The following is a 9,856-nucleotide window of genomic DNA, read 5'->3' as shown; positions in this document are numbered from 1 at the left end:
TGATGTGAGTCTCCTGCCTGGTCCCTGTCCATAGGGGGCAATGTCATATATCTCCAGGCCCATCAACGACTTGATGTGACTCTGCTCTCTTACCTGATCATTGCCCAAAAAAGAAATTGGGACATATCCATGAATCCAGATCTTAGGTGATATGAATCTTCTCTCCTCCCTGGGCCATGCCTAAAAAAGAGAGAGTGATGTGTTGCTTAGTCCAGCACACAGGTTGTGTGATACTTCTTTCTGACCTCTGCCCAAACAAGTAACTGTGACATAACTCAGGTTTTGTTACCTAAACGATGTGACTCTTCTTTTTCCTGGGACCTGTCCACAGTGAAGATTGTGGCAAATTGCTTGGCCCAGCACCTATGTGATGTGACTCTACTCTCATGCTTGGGACCTGTCCACTGGGTGATTGCAACATACAGCGAGACCCAGCTTCTAGATTATGTGACTCTCTTCTTTTTCCTGAGTTCTACCCACAGGGGTATTGTGAGATATCTCTGGGCCCCTCACCTAAGTGACATGGCTCTCTTGCCTGTACCCTCCCCTCAGCAGGTATTGTGACACCTTGCTGGACCCAGCACCGAAGTGATGTGACTCTCCTCTACTACTTGGGCTTTGCCCAAAAAATGATTGTATAGCTTCACAAATAAGTGAAGTTACTATCATCTCTTGCCTCAGCCCTGAGAGGCTTACAGTATACATTGTATATTGTGACATATTTCTGGGTCCAACACCTAGGTGATGTGACTCTCCTGCATGGATCATGTCCACAAAACTATTATGACATGTATTTTTATTCATTACCTTGGTGATGTAAATTTTCTTTCTGCCTGGGCCCTGCCAAAATAGAAAATTGTGATATATCATTGGATCCAGTACCTAGGTGATGTGACTTTCTTTTTTTGCCTGGGCCCTGCATAATTTGGGTATTGTAACATATCACTGGACCCAAACCCTAGTGGATGGAAGGCTTCAGTCTCGACCCTGTCCACAGGAGACCTTGTGACATATCTCTGCATCCATCACATAGGAGATATGACTCTCCTCTTCTGCCTGCATCATGCCCCCAGGAAAGATTTTAACATATCACTAGATTAAGCAATGTAGTGATGTGTTTTTACTGCTTGATTCTCTCATACAGGGGGCATTGTGACATGTCTCTGGTAACACCTACTATCTGATGTTACTCTTCCCTTTTACCTTGGTTTTGCTTATGTGAAAGATTGTGACATATCTCTTGGCCCAGAACCTAGGTAATGTGACTCTGCGCTTCTGCCTGGGCCATGTCCACAGAAATGAGAGTAATGGCTTATCACTAGGTGCAACACACAAATGATGTAATTCTTCTGCCTGATCTCTGCCTAAAGAGGTTATTGTGAGATGTCTCTGGGTCTATCAGCATGGGGATTATGACATATCACTGCCCAGTACTTATGTGATGTGACAGTCTTCTCTTTAATGGACCTGCCTACTAGGGTGATTGTGTCATAGAGCTGAGCCCAGCTTCTAGGTTATGGGACGTTCTTTTTTTGTGAATACCCAAAAACGGAATTGTCCCATATCTCTGATATTCTCACCAAAGTGACTCTCTTTCCTGGGCCCTCTTCTCGGGGGTATTTTGACATATTGTTATACCCAGAACTTATGTGATGTGACTCTTTTTTACTGCTTGAGCTTTGCCAAAGAAGTGATTGAGATGTATTGCTGGGCCTAGCACCTAAGTGATGTGACTCTCCTCTCCTTCCAAAGCTCTGCAGACATTGTGATATATTGCTGAGTCCTATACCTACAAGGTGAAATTTTCTGCACAAGCACTGCCCACAGAGGAATAATGACATACCTTTTTATTCATCACCTAGATGATATGACTCTTCTCTTCTGCCTGGGCCCTGCCAAAAAAAAAAAAAAGAAGAAGAAGAAGAAGAAAGAAAAGAAAAAAATAAGGTTATTGTAACATATCACTGGATTGAGCACCTAGGTAATGTAACTCTTCTGTTTTGCCTGGGCCCTACATATGTTGAATATTGTGACTTAATACTGATCCCAACTTATACTGGATGAGAGACTCCTGCCTGAGCTATGCCCACCAGAGGCTTTGTGACATATTGCACTCACCACCTAAGAGATTTGACTCTCCTCCTCTGCTTTCATGTTGTTTGTAGGAAAGATTGCTACATATTGTGGAACCCAGAAACCAGGTGTTGTGTCTTTCACACCTGGGTATTACCCAAAGGTCACAGTGTGACATAACACTGAGCCCTGAATCCAAGTGATGTGTTGCTGTTGTCTGTGCCCTGCTTTCAGTGGGGAATTGTAACATATTCCTGGCTGAGAACGCAGGTGATACATCTCTTTTGCCTGGCCCCTTCTTTCAGAAAAGATTGGCACATATCCCTGGCTCAGCACGTAGGTGATGTGACTCTTCTGTTTGCTCCCTACACACAGGTAGTATTTTGACATATATATTGGCCAGTGCACAGGTGTGATAATGACTCTAATATTTTGAACCAGTCAAGGGGACAAATACTGTCTGTCATAGCTAGGTGTAGAAAAATGGGTAAGATCCTGGGTTTCCTTTCTGTACAAAGGTTATAAAAGGTTACCACTCTCTCACATATTGTATAAAGTCCTTGGGTGGTAGAGAGAGTGTCATCACAAGGTCCAGCATGCAGATGAGATTGTGTTTCTTGTGTGCTCACCCTGACAACCATTATGATTGTCACCCTCACACATGGACAAAGCCCACTGGTGAGGCACTTAATCTCACACATGGATGCAGCCTGCAGTTAAAATTGTGACATTTATTTGTGAATTTCTGTTCGGAGTTGTGATGGTGACTCATTTCTAAACCCAGCTCTGGCAGGTGAAAACTCTCCTATCTGGACACAACCAATTAGAAAGATGTTGACTGTCACACCTGGACTTAAAGCTACAGACACTGTCATGGGTCCATACCAGCACAAAGGATTTAGAGGAAATTGTGACTCCCATGCATACCATATAAAGCCCTCGGGTGATACAGAACATGTCTTAACATGGCCCTAAACAAATGTAAGATTGTGACACTCTTACACACACACAGCAAACAGTAAAGATGATCATCCTTTCACAGCCCACTGTTGAAGTTCTGAATCTCATACCTGGAGACAGTCAAAAGTTGGAAAATTGACTCTCATAAGTGGATCTTGTCCACAGATTGATTGGTTTCTCTCAGACAAAAATCTAGCATACCTCTGAGACTGTGATTCTAATAAGGGAACACAGTATACAGAAAAAATTGAGGCTCTCATAAGTGGATTCAGTCCATTGTAGAGATTGTGGCTCATGTATATAGAAGCAACATACAGGAGGCATTGACTCTCATACCTAGAATTTGGACATGTGTGGAATTTTTAATCTCATTCTTGGACCTTCTTGCAGGTGTGAAATGTGCCTCTTCCCGGCACTCAAGTGATTTGACTCTCTTTGTTTGGGCCCAGCCCACAGAAGGGATTGTGACATATCACTGAACCCAGAAGCAAGGTGATGTGACTCTCCTGCATGGGTCCTGCCCACAGAGTTATTGGGATGTGACTTTTTGTTCATCCCCTAGGTGTTTCAGATTTCCTCTTCTGCTTGGGTCATCCCAATAAAAAGAATTGTGACACATCACTGGAGCCAGCAGTAAGTAATGTGCATTTGCTGATTGGACCTAGACACAGAAGACATTGTGACATATCGTTAGGCCCAGCAACCAGGTGAAGGGACTCTGCTGCCTTAGTCCTGCTTTCAGGAGGGGATGATAACATATTGCTGGCTAAAAACACAGGTACTGTGCCTCTCTTGCCTAGTCCTTACTCTCAGAACAAATTATGACATAATTCCAGCCCAGCAACAACATGATGTGACTGTCTTGCCTGGCCACTGCCCTCAGAGAAGGTTGTAAATATCTCTGGCACAGCACCCAGGTGATGTGATTCTCCTGTTCATTCCCTCCTTACCCAATTGTGGGATTGTCACATATGTCTTCATTCAGTTTACAGGTGTCATAATGACTCTCATAACTTGAGCCAGCCAATATGAAAGATACTGTCTCTCTTAGCTAGGCTTAGGAAAATTGGTCAAACCCTAGGTCTCATTTTTGTATGAAGGTCATAGAGAATTACCACTGTCTCACATTTAATAGAAAGCCCCTGGGTGGTACAGAGAGTGTCAACACAGAGCCCAAGACAAAGGTGAGGTTGTATTTCTCATTATTTTCTCAATTGAACAAAGCTCATTATTGAGATCCTGAATCTTACAGGTGGACACAGTCTACATTTGAGATTGCGGCTATCATATGTAAACATGTAAGCACAGTTGGGATGGTGTCTCATTTTAAGCTCAGCTCATAGGAAGGTGAAGATTCTTCATTCTGGACTCAGCTAATTGGAGAGATGTTGATTCTCATACTTGGGCTTAAGGCCACAGGAATGATCATGATTCATACCAGCACAAATGTCTCAGAGCAGATTGAGAATCTCATGCATCAAGTATAAAGCCCTAGGGCAATACACAGGCAAGATTGTGACACTCACCAAGTCGACAGAAAAAGATTGTCATCTTCCCACATGAACACAGCCCATTTTTAAGGCTCTGGATTTCACCACCAAAAGCAGTCAAACGTTGGAAAATTGATTCTCATAGGTGAATCTGGTCCACAGGTAGGTTGATGACTCTAAGACCAATATTTGGCGCACCTGTGAGGCTGTAACTCACTCAGATAAAACAGTGCACTGGAAGGATTGTGCCTCTTATGCACTGATCCAGTTTATTGTTGAGATGAACTCATGTACTAAGACCCAACATACATGAGGTGTTAACTCACGTACTCAGAAACAGGATATGTGCCGGATTGTAGATATCATTCTCTGACCTTCCAACAGGTGTAAATGTGATATATCCCTCTGGCCAGCAACTGAGTGATTTGACTTGATAGCCGGGGCCCAGCCCAAACACAGGATTGTGAGTTATCCCTGGACCCAGCACCTAGGTGATGTGGCTTTATTATCCTGCCTTGGCGCTGCCCACAGGGGACATTTTTGGGACTCACTTTGGCCTGGTTCCTGCTTACAGGGGTGATTGTGGCCTGTGACTAACCCAGCATCTAGCTGATGTGACTCCTTTTCTGTTCATCTTCTTCTCTGAGGGCAACAGATTGTGACACATCACTGCACCCAGAAACCAGGTGATGTGTCTCTCTTTCATGTTCCTGAACCAAAAGCTGAGTCCAGAGAATGCTGTGATTTACTGCTGGGCTCAGCATCCAGGTGAGGCGACTTTGCTGCCCATTTCCTGCTTTCAGGAGGAGATTGTAATGTATCTCTGGCCCAGGTGAGATTGTGACACTCCTATGCACACAAAGCTCATAGTAAAGATTTTCATTATCGCACATGAATTCAGCTTACTGCTTAGATTCTGAATGTCACATTAGGAGGAAGTTAAAAGTCGGATAATTACTTCGAAGTAATTCACAGGTGGGTTGGTGAATATCAGACTAAGATTCAACTCACCTGTGAAGCTATTATTCCACAAATAAGACACAGTGCACAGAAGGGACGGAAGTTCTCATGCACAGATTTAGTCCATTGTTGATACTGTGAATTTTGTACTCAGACCCAACATACAGCAGGTGTTTGCTCTCATACCCAGAAGAAGGATATGTGTGGGAGTTTTAATCTTATCCTTGAACTTACCTGCAGCTCTGATTGTGACATACACTTCTTCCAAGCACCTGAGTGAGGATGTCACAATAAAGACATATACCCTAGGTGTTAGGTCCAGGAATGTCACATGAAATTGTGACATATTTCTGCACCTAACACCTAGGGTATGTGTTTTTTATTCTTCTGCCTTGGCATTGCCCACATTGCATCTAGTTACATATTTCTAGGACTAAAACCCAGGTGATGTGTATCTCCTGCCCAGATTCTAACAAGCGGAATTGTGACATATTTCTGGACCCATCATCTATTTGATGTTACTCCCCTCTCTTACTTCATATTTGCCAACAGGTGACATTGTGACATACCTCTGGCCCCAACACCTAGGTAATGTGAGTCTCCTTTTCTCCCTGGGCTCAGATCACAGAAGGGAGAGTAAATTATCCCAGGACACAGCCCAGAGGAGATGTGATTCTTCTGCCTGATTCCTGTCCATAAGGACAAGAGATAAATACATTGTGATGTATCTCTGTGACCATCAGCCAGATTATGTGACTCTCCTTTATTGCAGAGACCTGTCCACAGTATGAGTTGTGGCATATCACTTGGCACATCATCTACGTTATGTGACCCTCCTTTCATGCCTGGGCCCTGCTCACTGAGGTTGTTGTAACATATGGCTGGCCCCAGCCCCTAGGTTATTTTTCTCTTCTTTTCTTCCTGAGCCTTACCCACAGGAGGCATTTTGACATATTTCTGAAACCCTCCCCAGGTGATGTGACACTGCTGCCTGGGCCCTTTTTTCAGGGTGTATTGTGCCATATTTTTGGGTCCAGCAGCAAGGATTACCTCTACTGCTTGGGCTGTGTCCAAGAAGAGATTGTAATGTATTGCTGGGCACAGCACCTAGGTGATGTGACTGTCCTCTCCTTTCTGGGCTCTGCATACATTCTGTATTGCAAAATATGCAGCACCTTTGTGGTGTGACTCTCCTCTCATGTTTGAGCTCTTCCCACTAGAGTGATTGTGACATATATATCAGCACATCTATTACTTTATGTAACTTCCCTCTTCGTTCTGATCTTTACCCACACAGAGAATTGTGATGTATTTCTAGGCCTCTCACCTAAATAAAGTTACCCTTTTACCTGGGCCCTCCTCTCAGGGGTTATTGCAAGGTATTGCTGGACTTAAAGCCTAGGCTATGTGACTCTTCTAGACTGCTTAGCTTTTGCTTAATAAAAAATTGTAATGTTTCAATGGATTCAAGATCTAAATGGTGTGACTATCATCTCTTGCCTGAGCCCTGAATACATCGTGTATTGTGACATATGGCTGGGTCCAACACCTAGGTGATGTGACTCTCTTGCATGGGCCCTGCCAACAGAAGGCATTATAACAAATCTCTGTTTGCATCAATTATTTGATGTGACTGTTATTTTACCTGGACTTTGCCCATAGAAGAGATAGTGACATATCTCTGGGCCAAATAGCTAGGTGTTGTGACTCTCTGCTTTTGCCTGTGCCAGGCCCCCAGAAGGAATAATGAATTATCACTAGGCCCAGCATACATGCAATGTCATTCTTCTGGCTGATTATTGCCCACAAAGGCCACTGCGACATATCTCTGGGCCCATGACCTAGGTGATGTGATACTCATTTTCTTTCTGGGACCTGCCCACAGTGAAAATTGTGAAATATTGCTTGCTGTAGCACCTACATTATATTACTCTCTACTCTTGCCTGAGCCCTGCCCACTGGTGTGATTGTGACAGATAAGTGGGCACTGGCCCTATGTTATGTGATGCTTATCTTTTTTTCTAGCTCTACTTACCAGGGACATTGTTACATATTTCTTGTTCCCTCACCAAAGTGTTGTGACACCTCTGCCTAGGCCTTTCTCTCAGGAAGTATTGTGGCAAATTGTTGTACCTGGCACCTAAGTAATGTGACTCTTGTCTACTTCTTGGGCTCTGCTCAAGGAGGCATTGTGATGTATCCCTGGGCACAGGACCTAGGGGATGTTACTTTCCTCTCCTGCCTGGGCCCGGCCTACATTGCATATTGTAATATATGGCTGCACCCAACAAGTAGGTGATGCGACTCTTCCCCATGAGCCGTGAAGACAGGGGTATTATAAGATACTGTTTGTTCATCACCTAGGAGATATGACACACATTTTTATTGCCTGAGACCTGCCAAATAAGAAGATTGTGACATATCACTTGACCCATGATCTAGGTGATGTGAGTCTCTTTTTTTTTTTTTTTCATCTGGTCCCCACATGTTTTGGGTATTGTGACATATTGCTGGGCCCAATACCTAGAAAATGGAAGGCTCCTGGCTGGGGCCTGTCCACAGAAGACCTGGTGACATATTTCTGCATTCATCACCTAAGCGATGTGGCTCTCTTCTTCTGCCTGCACCCTGCCTACAGGGAAAATTGTGACATATTGCTGGCCTCAGCAAACAGATGATGAGTCTCTCCTAATTGGGCCTTGCCCACAGAAAGCATTTTGACACATCGCTGAGCCCATTACCAAGGTGATGTGGTTCTGCAGCCTGCATCCTGCATCCAGCTTTCAGGAGGGGATTGTGATTGTAACATATTCCTGGCTAAGTACCCAGGTGATATTATTCTTCTGCCTGGTCCCTTCTGTCAGGGAAGATTGTGACATATTCCTGGCCCAAAACATAGGTGATGTGACTCTCCTGTTTGCTCCCTACCCACAGGTAGGGACATATATCTTGGTCGAGCTAACAGTTGCAATGATGACTCTATTACCACACACCAGCCAACAGAAAAGATACTATCTGTTTTAGCTGGGGTTAGAGAAACGGGTAAGATCCCATGTCTCCTCTTTGTATGAAGGTTATAGAAAATCACTACTTTCTTACACATTGTATAAAGCCCTAGTGTGGAACAAAATGTCACCACGGAACCCAGCATTCAAATGAGATTGTGTTTCTCATATTCTCACCCTAACATCCATTAGGATTTTCACTCTTACACGTCGACAGAGCCCACAGGTGAGGTCCTGAATCACACAGGTTGATACAGTCCACAGCTGGAATTGTTTCTCTCATATGCTACAGTTGGGATGGTGACTCATTTCTAAACCTAGTTCATAGGTAGGTGAGGACACTTCTATTTGGACTGAGCCAACTGAAGAGAAGGTGAATCTGAGACAAGAGATTAGGGTAAAAATTATAACCATGGGTCCATACCAGAATTTGAGACCAGCAGGGAGGTCTCAGAGCATATTGAGACTCTCATGCATAAAGCCCTCAGGGACTACAAAGTGTTTCCTGACAAGGCACAGCACAGGTGATATTTTGACACTTGTATGCACATCCAGTTGACAATAAAGATTGTCATACTGCCACATGAACATGGCCAACTTTTGAGATTCTGAATGTCACATTTAGATGCAGTTGAAACTTGAAAAAGTGACTCTTATATGTGGATCCAGTCCACAGGTGGGCTGGTGACTCTCAGACTCTCCAGCACACCTGTGAGGCTGTGACTCTACTAAGGAGGCATAGTGCACAGAAGAAAGTGAGGTTCCCACCCACAGACCTAGTCCACCATTAAGACTCATGACTTAGGCCCAACATAAAGGAGATATTGATTCCCATACTTAGAATTAGGTCATATGCAAGAATTTTAACTTTGTACCTGTATCTTTCTGCATGTGAGATTGTGTGACATATGCCTCTGTCCAGCAACTAAGTGATTTGACACTTCTGCCTTGGCCCAACCCACAGATGGAATTTTGACATATTGCTAAACCCAGCACCTTCACGATGGGACTCTAGTCCACTGCCTTGGCACTTCCTACAGACAGCATTGTGACATATCACTGTCACTAGGCCTTATATTCAGTTAATGTGAGTCTACTCTTCTGTTTTGTCACTGTGCACAGAAGGCATTGTGACATTGGGCTCCACACCCAAGTTATGTGATTCTCCTGCCTATACTCTTCCCACAAGGCCCATTGTCATATATTGCTGGGTCCAGAACCCAGGTGATGTAACTCTCTTGACTTGGCCCTGCCTACAGGAGGCATTGTGACATCTCTGCACCAATTAGCCAGGTGATGTGACTCACTTCTGCCTGATCTCTGCCCACAGGTAATATTGTGACCTATCACTGGGCCCAGCATTGAGTT

The sequence above is a fragment of the Pan troglodytes genome, chromosome 20 (genome assembly GCF_028858775.2).
Source record: "Pan troglodytes isolate AG18354 chromosome 20, NHGRI_mPanTro3-v2.0_pri, whole genome shotgun sequence".
NCBI classification, from domain to species: Eukaryota; Metazoa; Chordata; class Mammalia; order Primates; family Hominidae; genus Pan; species Pan troglodytes.
The sequence above is the reverse complement of the archived record's forward strand: the minus strand, read 5'-3'. Positions refer to the sequence as shown.